The sequence below is a fragment of the Gavialis gangeticus genome, unplaced genomic scaffold, assembly GCF_001723915.1.
Source record: "Gavialis gangeticus isolate Ggan-Ray unplaced genomic scaffold, GavGan_comp1, whole genome shotgun sequence".
Taxonomy (NCBI): Eukaryota; Metazoa; Chordata; order Crocodylia; family Gavialidae; genus Gavialis; species Gavialis gangeticus.
Genome location: NW_017728998.1, coordinates 23,583,056 through 23,594,056, shown reverse-complemented (window position 1 = coordinate 23,594,056; position 11,001 = coordinate 23,583,056). Strand labels below are relative to the sequence as shown.

Here is an 11,001-nt window from a genome sequence, read left to right as displayed (position 1 = left end):
TTCTTGAAGATGGGGACCACATTTGCTACCTTCCAATCATCTGGCACCTGGCCCAAGCACCACGATCGCTCATAGAGCCGTGCCAGGGGCCCTGCAATAACCCCAGCTAGCTCCCTCAACACCCTGGGGTGGAGAGCATCCGGACCCGCTGACTTGAACGCGTCCAGCCCTTCCAGAAGCTCTCTAACCCGGTCCTCCCCAACCTGAGGTCTTGTCCCCCCTCCCCCAACCCCCCACCTCCTCTGCCCCTAGTACTTACTGGCTTGGAGTTGGCTGCAGCTCACTGCTGCAGCAACTGGGGACTGCCCAAATCACTGAAACTCTCTGAATCTTTTCCGAAAATTTGGAGAGCTTTGAATTGATATGGACCTATTAATTGGTCCTCTGATTTGATTCTGATTCGGAGATTAGGCCACCAAATCGGGCTGTATCTCCTCCAAATCGAATCACCACCTGACACGTCGCACAGCCCTATTGAGAAGCACTGATCTAGTTGCTCAGTGAAGAATTCTCCCTACCTATGAGAATCCTTGGCCGCATCTACACAAAATGCTGACTGTGCAGTAGCCCAAGACTACTATGCAGTAGCAGAAACTGTGACGTGATGCTGCTGTGCAGTAGTCTTGGGCTACTGAGCAGTCAGCATCACAAAAAAGCTGTTTGTCAGTGCTACCGTGCAGTAACGTGGGTTACTGTGCAGTCATTTAGTATTTGTTTATATAAGTACTAAATGAATGTGCAGTAATGACTGTACAGGCAGGCCCTTGAGCGGCAAAGAGCTACTGTAGCAAGTCTTATGCCTTCCCCACCCCTTATGGCTCTCTGTAGAATGCTGTGACTGAAAAAAGTCAGGTAGTCAGTGGATGTGTCTACATAAAACTCTTTACTGCACATTAGACTAATCGAATGCACAGTAAAGCATCACTGTCTACACGTGTGCAGCAGTTAATGTGCAGTAGATTAGTCTAATGCACTGCTTTCTAGTATCTGTAGATACTGTGTTCTACTGTATTCTAGTAGATACAGGTACTAGAAATCAGTGCATTAATCAGTGCTGAAGTGCATGTGTAGATTTTGACCAGGAGCAAATTGCTCTCAGTCAACCTAGGCAGCAGGGGGCCACAGAGGGTGGGGACAGCTGTCTCAGCTCAGTGGGATGCTACCTCCCAGCCAAGTGGAGATCAGGATAGCTGGGAGAGTTGTCCTCACTGCTGGGCAGCTGCCTCCCTCTCACGTGGAGATTGGGACATGTCCTGATCTCCATGTGTTTGGGAGGCAGATGTCCAGCAGCCAGGACAGCTCTACCAGCTACATGGCAATCAGGACCAGACCCCATGCCTCCTGCTAGCCCAGGACTGGCACCTGGAGGAGCCCGGAGCTGCTCCTGGCTGTTGCAGTGGGGCAGGGCAGGACAGGATCAGCCCTGAACTGAACTCCCACTGGGAGCAAATTTGGTCCTGACAGGCACAGGTTCAGATGTGTGCAAGGCCACAGTTTAATGTGCCTGAATTTTTGTGCAGAAAATTCAGGCGTATTAATTGTACATGTAGACAAACCCACTGTGTACTTATATTCTGATGTTAACCATGGGCACAGCAGCTGACTGGAGCCATAGGAAAGCTAAAATAGATTACCACAAACTTCAGAGGTAGCTGGACACTATTTGAATTAGGAAGCACAACAGGGACCACTGCAACTCCCTTGACTGCAATGAGCTCTGCTCCCAAATTTACAGCTGTTAGCCCCTTTCTGAAGGCGGTAAAGAGCCACACTGAATAAATTGCTGTTAACTATAAAGGCACAAACAGTGCTTCTACATATATACGCCATGCTGTATACATAGTGGCACCCTTAACCCATACATGAGTTTAATACAAACATTTACATGTGTGAAGTAATTTGGATAAAATGGAAGCACAATAAAAGTTTTGCCCAAAACTAGAAATATGATTCATGGTTCAAAGAAGCCAAGTTAACTTGTTGCTTTTTGATTTAAATCAAAGCAAATCATGAAAATAAACACATTTTGAAAATGATGATCAACAGTAAAGTAATGTTTACTAAAGATTTTCTTCTGTGTTCTCTTACAGAATTAATAATAATATCTTTTTCTAAAGTTTTCTTGCTTCCTTCAGAGAAACTGATTTCACTGGAAAGAACAAACATATGCAAATAAAGTGAATGTTAAAGTCCCTCATGCCATCTAACCAAAAATGCATCAGATAGTTTCATATTGTTAGTCTGCATTACTTTGATATCTGTTTTTATTTTTAATTAGATATGAAGCTCCTGTAGAACATCTCTAGAGCCAGGTTGTCACCCTAATGTGACCACAGGACCAATGCTGTTTTAACCTTAGTGTTGTTTAATAGTTCAGATGTAACAATTTCATTTTTTTTAGTGAAAATACTGTCTTTCTGTCCCCAAAAAAGAAAGTGACAGATTACATGGCTAATAAATTGCTTTAGTATTATTTGCTCCTGTAAAATGATTATTAATAATATTTGTTACATGATTTCATGGTAAATAGGCTTGGTGAAACCATTAATAAGTGTAAGGCATAATCACATATGTTTTTTGTTTAGATCAGCGTTTCAGCAGGTACAATAAAATACTGCTATTTTGTTTATAAGGATCTCACATATCTTTAAAAGTATTAATTTAGTCTCAAAACACCAAATTAAGTATCAATATGAATTTTGCTATATTGATAATTATAATTATTAATATGTAGAGAAATGGGATGATTTTGATTTTAGATGCTATCCCCATAAGCATACTGAAAATCTTAGCCTGCATCTATAAGTTATTCATCACCCCTGCATCCCTAAAGCGATATTGACTGTTCAATAGCTGCACAATGGATATGGAGATACGCAACTAATGTATCTCTTTCATTACATATTCTGAACAGGCTTATTGTCTTTATTTTCCTTGTGAAATGATCATTCAGGGTTATACAGTCAGTCTTTGGTAAGAGGTGGTTACCCTCAGCCCACCCAACCACCAGGCTTAAACTGCTGTGTTGCTAAGTCCTGGCACTTACAATAAGATAATCATCACCTTGTAGTTCATTGGTGTGAGTACTGGTCAGATGGCCTGTATTTTATTAACAGAAATAGGGTCACAAGTCAAATACATGCTTGGGGTCAGTGAGCAAATACAAACGAAGATTAGAGGAACAAAGGAATGTGACTGGAGGGGTAAAATCCCACTGGGGGTTAATCTAGCAGAAATGTATCAAAGAATGTAAACTACCCTTTCTTTTGTTATTCATCATATGAGACCTAGTTCCGATATCCTGCTGATTTCGGTTAGATAGAACACCATCTCCAAAATGTTGTCTTTTTAATTATCTTTTTATGTATAGCTTTATAGAGAGGCTTCTGAAAAGATCTAGTGACAGGCCTAAGTGTCTGGATTGTTTACATAGCATCTGTAAAATACAGCTATCCTAATTTGTTTTATATCTCTATCTATATCTATATAGATATAGATAGATAGATGTGTGCATGTGTGTGTGTACAGTAAAAGCCCTGTTATCCAGCATTTTACTAACTGGCTGGCCAGACACCTGGAAGGGGGTGGGAAGCTCACATGTGGCAGTCGCCACTGCCACCCGTCACCCTGCGCTGCCTCCTGCCCCCCCACTGCACATCCAATCAAAAACCCCTGTGCCTCAGGTAACCAGCATTTTTAGATAACCAGCACCACCCATTCCCCACTCATGCTGGAAAACAGGGCTTTTATTCTGTGTGTGTGTGTGTGTGTACAGACACACACATATATAAAAAACAGCACTTACCTGGGCTTCCTCTTCTGTGTTGCAGGCCACAATTAAAAAAGCAGAGCTGAAGCCATGTTGCAAAGTCTGGAGACAAACTAGAATCTGAACTTCCTCCTAGCATTCAGGTGTTCAGATTTGGGATATTAGTTCCAACCCATCATGTGAAACAAATTACTTAATGTATGATTTAATGCTATGGTCACAACTCTTTCTAAGAAAACGGGTCCTATTCTATTTCAAAAGAAAACGGGAGAAAGTAGGTAACATCATGCTGACCGGTATTGTAACTATTGGATAATTTAGTAGGACAAAAGTAGCCATAGTGGGGAAAACAAAAGAAGAAGAAGAAAATAGGTTACTTTATCAGGATGCAGCTGATTTTCCCATTCCACATAATAAAACTTACCAGTCCCTCATAGAACAAGAAGAACATTTCCCCTTTGTATGAACTATTATTTGAAAATTCCATTTTCATCACTAGCCCATGTATGTCCATGTATAACTGTATTTTATAGTGCATATTCATATTGTTATATTTGTGGACCATGCACATATATGAAAAGAGTTGGATTTTGCATGCGTGCAATTTATGAGAAACATATTTTACAAATACTCCATACATTACTGTTAAATTCCATTCTAGAATTATATTGCTAAGGGAGTGCAAATAAATGCTTTCAAAAGTGGGATTCAGCAGTTAGAGGCAGGAGCAGCCCCCAGGAATCCCAGGTTCTGTTTCTGACTCTGCCACTGGCTTATTGCATACATAGACAATATGATGTTCTCTACATTGTATTGTGATTCACTTTATCTACAAAACTGTAATACAACTTCTCACAGGGCTGGAATGCAGGTTAATGGGCCCAATCCTGCTACGTGTGAAACCAGTGGGATTTGTGCCATTGATTTCAACAGGCCAAACCAGGCTCAGAGATCGTAAAAAAATCTTTCAGCTCCAATAGTAAGCACTATATAAAAGCAAAATATGGAAGCTTACTGAAGGGGAGTTTTTGAAATACAGTTGTGGAAAGGTGAATATTCCTTTTAGAACCGAAACTGAAGTTTTCCAATTGTTTCAAGTTTTCTGTAGGATTGTTATTTTCACTTGTATTTTACTGTGTCCCACTCAGCTGCTTATTCACTTGATTCTGCACAATGCTGGGCACTTCGGCCCCAGAGCAGCAAAATACTGTTTTAGTTTAGTGACATAAACTCATGTCTGTAAAGTTAAATATGCATTTCTATTTTGTTGGATCAGGACTGGAGTGAGCAGCAGCCTACAGGATAGAATCATCCCTAGGGCTAAATGCATAATTGTTTTCCTGTTTTAAGGGAAGATATGGTAGTACAGTATACACACTGTCTGACCTAAGATCCAGAGCCAAATTGCAAGCACCCACATAAAGATTTTCTTTATGGAATGGATCTTAAAAGTGGAAATATCTATTTTTCCTCCAGCTATAGTGACAGACTGTGTTTGCTCAATGATCCAGATGTACAAGGCCTTGTTACAAGCTACAGCTTTTACACAAACTATTTTTTGTTTGTAGTTAGCAAGTTAGCAGGTTTAAAATCACACATTATAGAAATCTTTTCTTGAGGGTATGATAATAACCTTTCCTGCCCTTAAAAATGCTTAATTCTGTGTGCTGACTATGTATTTTAATATTATTTAACCTAAAGGGGTTTTAGAAGACATAAATTATTATACAATAGATTTAGACAGGCTTATAAAACAAAAACAGATATTAATACATAGAAAGCCTATACAGAAGTGGTCATTGCTCATACTTGTATTAACGTGCAAATAATAATTTTTAAAAGCCTTTAGTTTAGAGGCTCTTTCCTCAAAGTGTATTTCTACCTGCTGATTAGCTTATCCAGAGTACAAGTCACTAAAATGTGAGGACTCTTGTACGCATGATGGGGTTTCAGTTCTTAGGTTGCATTCTATGCCTTCTAAATTGAAACAGTGAGTTTTTAATTGAAATGGTGGGTTTTATTTTTCCATCACTGTATATATGTTATTGTCCTGGTGGCCACAGGTGCCTGCTGAAGACAGAAGCAGCAAGGGGCCTGATCCCTTTTTTTTTTTTTTTGGCAGAGCCTGCCCACCTCTCCTACGGCCAGGAGGCCATTAATCTGTGCCATTAATGTGTCAGCTTGCCCGCCTGGCCATGGAAGAGGCAGGCAGGCTCCACAGAAAAAATAAGGATTGGGCCCTTCACCACTTCTTCCTTCAGCAAGCTCCTGTAGCCGGCAGGACACCTGGGGACATCTGGGAATGGGCTAGCTTGCCCCTGGGGCAGCACGGGGAGGTGGCCTTCTCCAGCTACCAAAATACCCAGCCACCCTCCTGCTGCCTCCCCATGCTGCCCCAGCAGCAAGGGGCCTGATCCTTTTTTCGGCAGAGCCTGCCCTCCTCTCCTGTGGCTGGGGGGCAAGCTAACTAAGGGCTGCAATGTTCCAAGTTGCAACATTGCAAATCATTAGTTTGCAATGATGCAAACTCATTTAAACCCCCCTCAAACTTGCATGCGTGTTATGTGTGATGCCATTAAGCCATACAAAAGGAAATTTTTGTCATGTGTATACTGTGACATTGGCACATGTACAAGTGCTTTGAAAGCCTGAATTCTCACTGCTTAACTCAGTATGGAAATGCTATTTAAAAGATTTCAATTTTTAATATTGTGATCAAATATAAAAGAAATAGCATTTTATGAAATGTAATCTATTACTTTGCATGCGTATTATGTGGAAGAGACATGCCATACATTTTGGACAGCAGCACTGAAAGGTCTGTTGCATTGAGGTCTGTATTGAGGTCTGTATAACACTAACATTCTGATTATTCTACAAAGGCTTGTGGTACAAATTTTACTACAGTGCACAACAGGTATATTGGGGCTGTCCTGGTAAATTGATCACTCAAATAAAATGAATGGAATGTTTTTGAACTGCAAAAGATTATATGAAAAAGTAAGCCTACTCATCCTAACCCTCTGCTAGGAAGACAATGAACTTTGATCTGGCATACTGCAAGGTAACATGTATTTCAATGGCAATTTAACATTCTTTAACAGTCCACTTCCAAAGTGATAAGTAAGCATCTTACAATGGCTAATCAAATTCCTACTACTTTAATTCTTACTCTGCTTTTTGACTCATTTGACTTGCTTTTTCAAACCCAGGGAAAAGCATCATTTTTCACCTATTTTTTTCTGAATGAAAACTAAGAAAATGGAGTCTAATGGGACAAATTTCATTCTTCCTGGTACTGTATGAGAAGAATCTGACCCAAACACACTTCTCAATTTCTAATGTAAACTACATTAATCTAATCTAATCAATAGGGCCTTATAGACACCAGCTTGCATTGAAGTCAATGCAGAGCTACACCACCCGCTGGAAAGACACAGGCTTTCTAAAGGGGTCAGGGGAATGCATTTTTTTACAGCCTTTTGAAAAACCAGCTCACCTGACTGAAACACTGGAAGTGAAGCCATAATCTGCTTACTATCTGCCCCTTCCCACCTCAGTTGGGATGCTACATACACTGTGGGGCACAATTAGCAAGCAGCCTCTGAACTCCACTAAGCATAAGGAATGCATTTCTGTTAATCCTTTATGTGGGTCACACAAGCACTCTTTACTTCCTCCCCAACACAGCCTGCCCACCAGGTTAGGCAGAATCTAACCCTCAGCAACATACAAAGCTAAGTTCCACACTGCATAAACATCTTTAGAGGTCCTGAGAGCACAGATTCAAATCAGAGAAAATTGGATTTGAGGATGTTTACCACCTTGTGGGCATCTTACAGAACTGGATGTGAAATCAGCTTATGACTGGCTTTTTCTGAAAAGTTTACCTTTGCAAATCTAATGCACAGAGAAAAGCATGAAATACTGTAGATCAAAACTTGCATGTTGTTATTGCTAAACATTAAACCCTAAGGTCAGAATTCAGAATTCTCACAGTCAACCACTGACTCAAAAATACATCAATGTATTTGCTAAATGGAAACCTTACTCACATCGCATCTTATCATAATGTCACAAAACACATAAAATTACAAATCAGTTTTAAGGCAAAATACATGACAGAAAAATATAAGTACACAAAAACTACATTAAATATCAGTCTTCATTTGTCCTTACCACTTCAACTTACCTCTCTGTTCAGAACTACTCACTGCAGTGCGCAGCTTGAGATAGTCTAAGATCCATTTTAGAGTGGACTGAAATATAAATGACAGTTCGCACTACACATGAACATAGACAACTGTATAAAATATTTAAATAAAGACAGAAAAGAACAGAGGAAACCAACAGAGCCTTTGGCAGACCCAGCCTTTGGGAATTTAGCAGCTTGAGATTCATTGCAAATTTCATCTTTAATGTTATTTTTAGTTCAATATTTTGTAGCACTCAGAAGTAAATCTTTGTGTGCTGTCTCTCTTCCTGCTTGTGCTGCTCCCTTTTCTGATCTTTTATACTTTTTACAGAAACCTAATATATTTTCAATAAAATTGATTGGTGACATGTTTTGTGTTATTTGTTGGAGTCGTCCTGTTTCCTGGTACAACTCAATGAAAACCACCACATTGTTGTTGCTTTTTTAAGTGCCAAGTATTGATCTAGATCGTTGAATACATGGAATCAGACTCTAAGCCTATGTTTGTTCCACCCCAATTTGTGTTTCATTAAATTCCCCTACATTCATCTTCAGCTCTGGAATTGGTTCTCTCTCTCTTTAAACTTCCCATCATTGCCCCAAATACTGACAAGAACCATGAATTTCAAGGGAGGTTTGTTTTTATCCTGAAACCTTTGTCTATTCATAAAGCACTCAGATTAAAAAAAAATAAGGTATCTTGGATACAGAACACTGTGAAAATAGGAGATATGGAGAACTTTGGGAACTATTAACTCAACTTCACAAGCCCTCTCTTATCCATTCCTACAGGCTTGAATATGGGGCCAAGTGGCGATAGATGAGGGCACAGGAAAGATATTTCTGATATCCAGGCTGAGGATATGGGATAACCTGGACAGACTTGTAAAGTGGGTGGATCTAAACCTGGTGATGTTTAACACTGAGAAATGAGAACACTCCATCTGGGGAGAAATAATCCACAACATACTTACAGGCTTGGTGGTGCTACACTAGCCAGCACCAGAACAGAAAGAGACCTGGGGTTCATAATCGACCACATAATGAACATGAGCCAGCAATGTGATGCAATAGCCAGCAAAGTGAACAGCACTCTGGCATGCATCAACGGATGCATCACAAGCAAGACTAAGGATGTTGTCCTCCCACTCTACTCAGCATTGGCGAGGCTGCAGCTGGAGTACTGAGTCCAGTTCTGAGCGCTGCACTTCAAGAAGGATGTAGAGAAACTAGAAGGAGTCCAAAGGAGGGCCACACAAATGATTAAAGGTCTGGAGAACAGACCATACAAGGAGAAGCTGAAGGACATGGGCATGAATGCTGCGTGCCCCCAGAGGCGAGGTGGGCATGGTGAGGTCCTGCACTGGCAATGGCACTGTTGTCATCGGCAAGAAGGGAGCTCCCACAGGTGGCCGTGGTGCTGTTGGCAGCGTGGGGGGAGGGGTGGTAAATGCCAACTGCCAGTCAGCAACCACCCACAGATGCTGCCAGTAGCATCGGCGGTGGCCAGCAGCAATTGCAGACCACCCACAGATGCCATTGGAAGTGTCGGCGGCAAGGTGGGCGGTGGTGAGCGGCAACCGCCTGCAGGTGCTTCCGGCAGTGTTGGTGGTGCCTTTTCACAGGGGGGCACCGTGCTCAGGGGGTGCACATGCACCCGCATGCACTCCCTACGCATTGCCAATGGACACGGGACTGTTCAGCCTGGAAAAGAGAAGACTCAGGAGGGGACTTGGTGGCAGCATTTAAGTATATAAGGGGTTAAAATCAGGGGCTAAGAGAACATCTGTTCACCAAAGCACCCCAGGGGAAGACTAGGAATAATGGTCATAAACTGATAGAAGATCGTTTCAGATTAGACATAAGAAAAAACTTCTTTATGGTTCGTGTGTCCAGAGTCTGTAACAGACTCCCCCAGAGGTGGTACAACCACCTTTCCTGGAGATCTTTGAAAGATGACTGGATGCACACCTCACTGGGGTCATCTGACCTCATCAGTCTTTCCTGCTTTAGAGCAGGTGGCTTGTATCTGATGATCTTATGAGGTCCTTTCCAGTCCCTAACTTCTATGAGTCTATGAGTCCCTTTATCCAAGTTAGTTGTATTAAGTTAACTATTAATGCTGGAGCAAGGGAAGGAGACTAATGCAAAATAAGGCTGACTGCTTATTCTTGCTGGATTATGCTTCTTTGGTTTTACTTAATTCAAATTATATTAAGTAGGACTCAGCATGTGTCACTGCTGCAGATGGGGTAGATTTTTTTAAGATACTTAGAGGAAGAAGACTGGGTGCTTGCATGGTCATCTGGTATTAAACTTACAGCTTTTTTGAATTTTAAAGCTTTAAAAAAAATATTCCCCCCTTTTTGAAATTCCATTAATTTTATGAGATGGCACTGATCTGCTTCATAGATAGTCCATTTTAAATGCAATACAAAGACAATTTTAAAATTGCATTAGGTACCATGAACCAGTCACCAGTAACAAAAATGGATTTAGTATTCAGAACATTATTCAATATTTGTGTTACAGAACTGTAGTCCAGGACCTCAACTTCCATGTAAGAAAATGTTTCTAACCCTTATTGCTGTTGAGAAAACCTCAGTTCTGAGAAAACCTCAACATTGTGAATTGTCAGTATGATATCCACCTGCCTGAGTGTGCAGAAGACATGAAACAAATATGCGACTTAGAACTTCCATACTGAGGCTACTCAGGTCCACATGAACTCTGTGGTCACCAAGTAAGCCATTTTCCCATGATGTTAAGGGATTTCTTGCGTTGGCAGTAGAACGTGACATTTGCTTTTCTCTTTCTCTACCACTTGCTCTCCATCTTTTCTACACTATGGGGACTTAATCAGATTATTGTACATCTATCCTGCTTTGTTCTATGATACCAGGCAGCAGGGACTCACGGTCCCCACATGCTGAACCTACTTTGTAGCAAGGCTATGAGGGGAGCCAGAATTATAGGCTGGAGAGCTGAGCTGGCTAGAGAAAGCCTGTCAGTCAATGGCTGACCAAAAACATTCTTC

At 41.2% G+C, this 11,001-nt stretch overlaps 1 long non-coding RNA gene across 1 annotated transcript in view; it reads left to right on the top strand.

Moving 5' to 3' along the window:
- LOC109289550 overlaps positions 1–6,083 on the top strand; it is a 15,261-nt gene extending 9,178 nt beyond the window's left edge. The window contains exon 3 of the long non-coding RNA XR_002095402.1: positions 3,831–6,083. This is a non-coding gene — a long non-coding RNA (uncharacterized LOC109289550). The remainder of the gene's footprint in view (positions 1–3,830) is intronic.
- Positions 6,084–11,001: the final 4,918 nt, after the last annotated feature.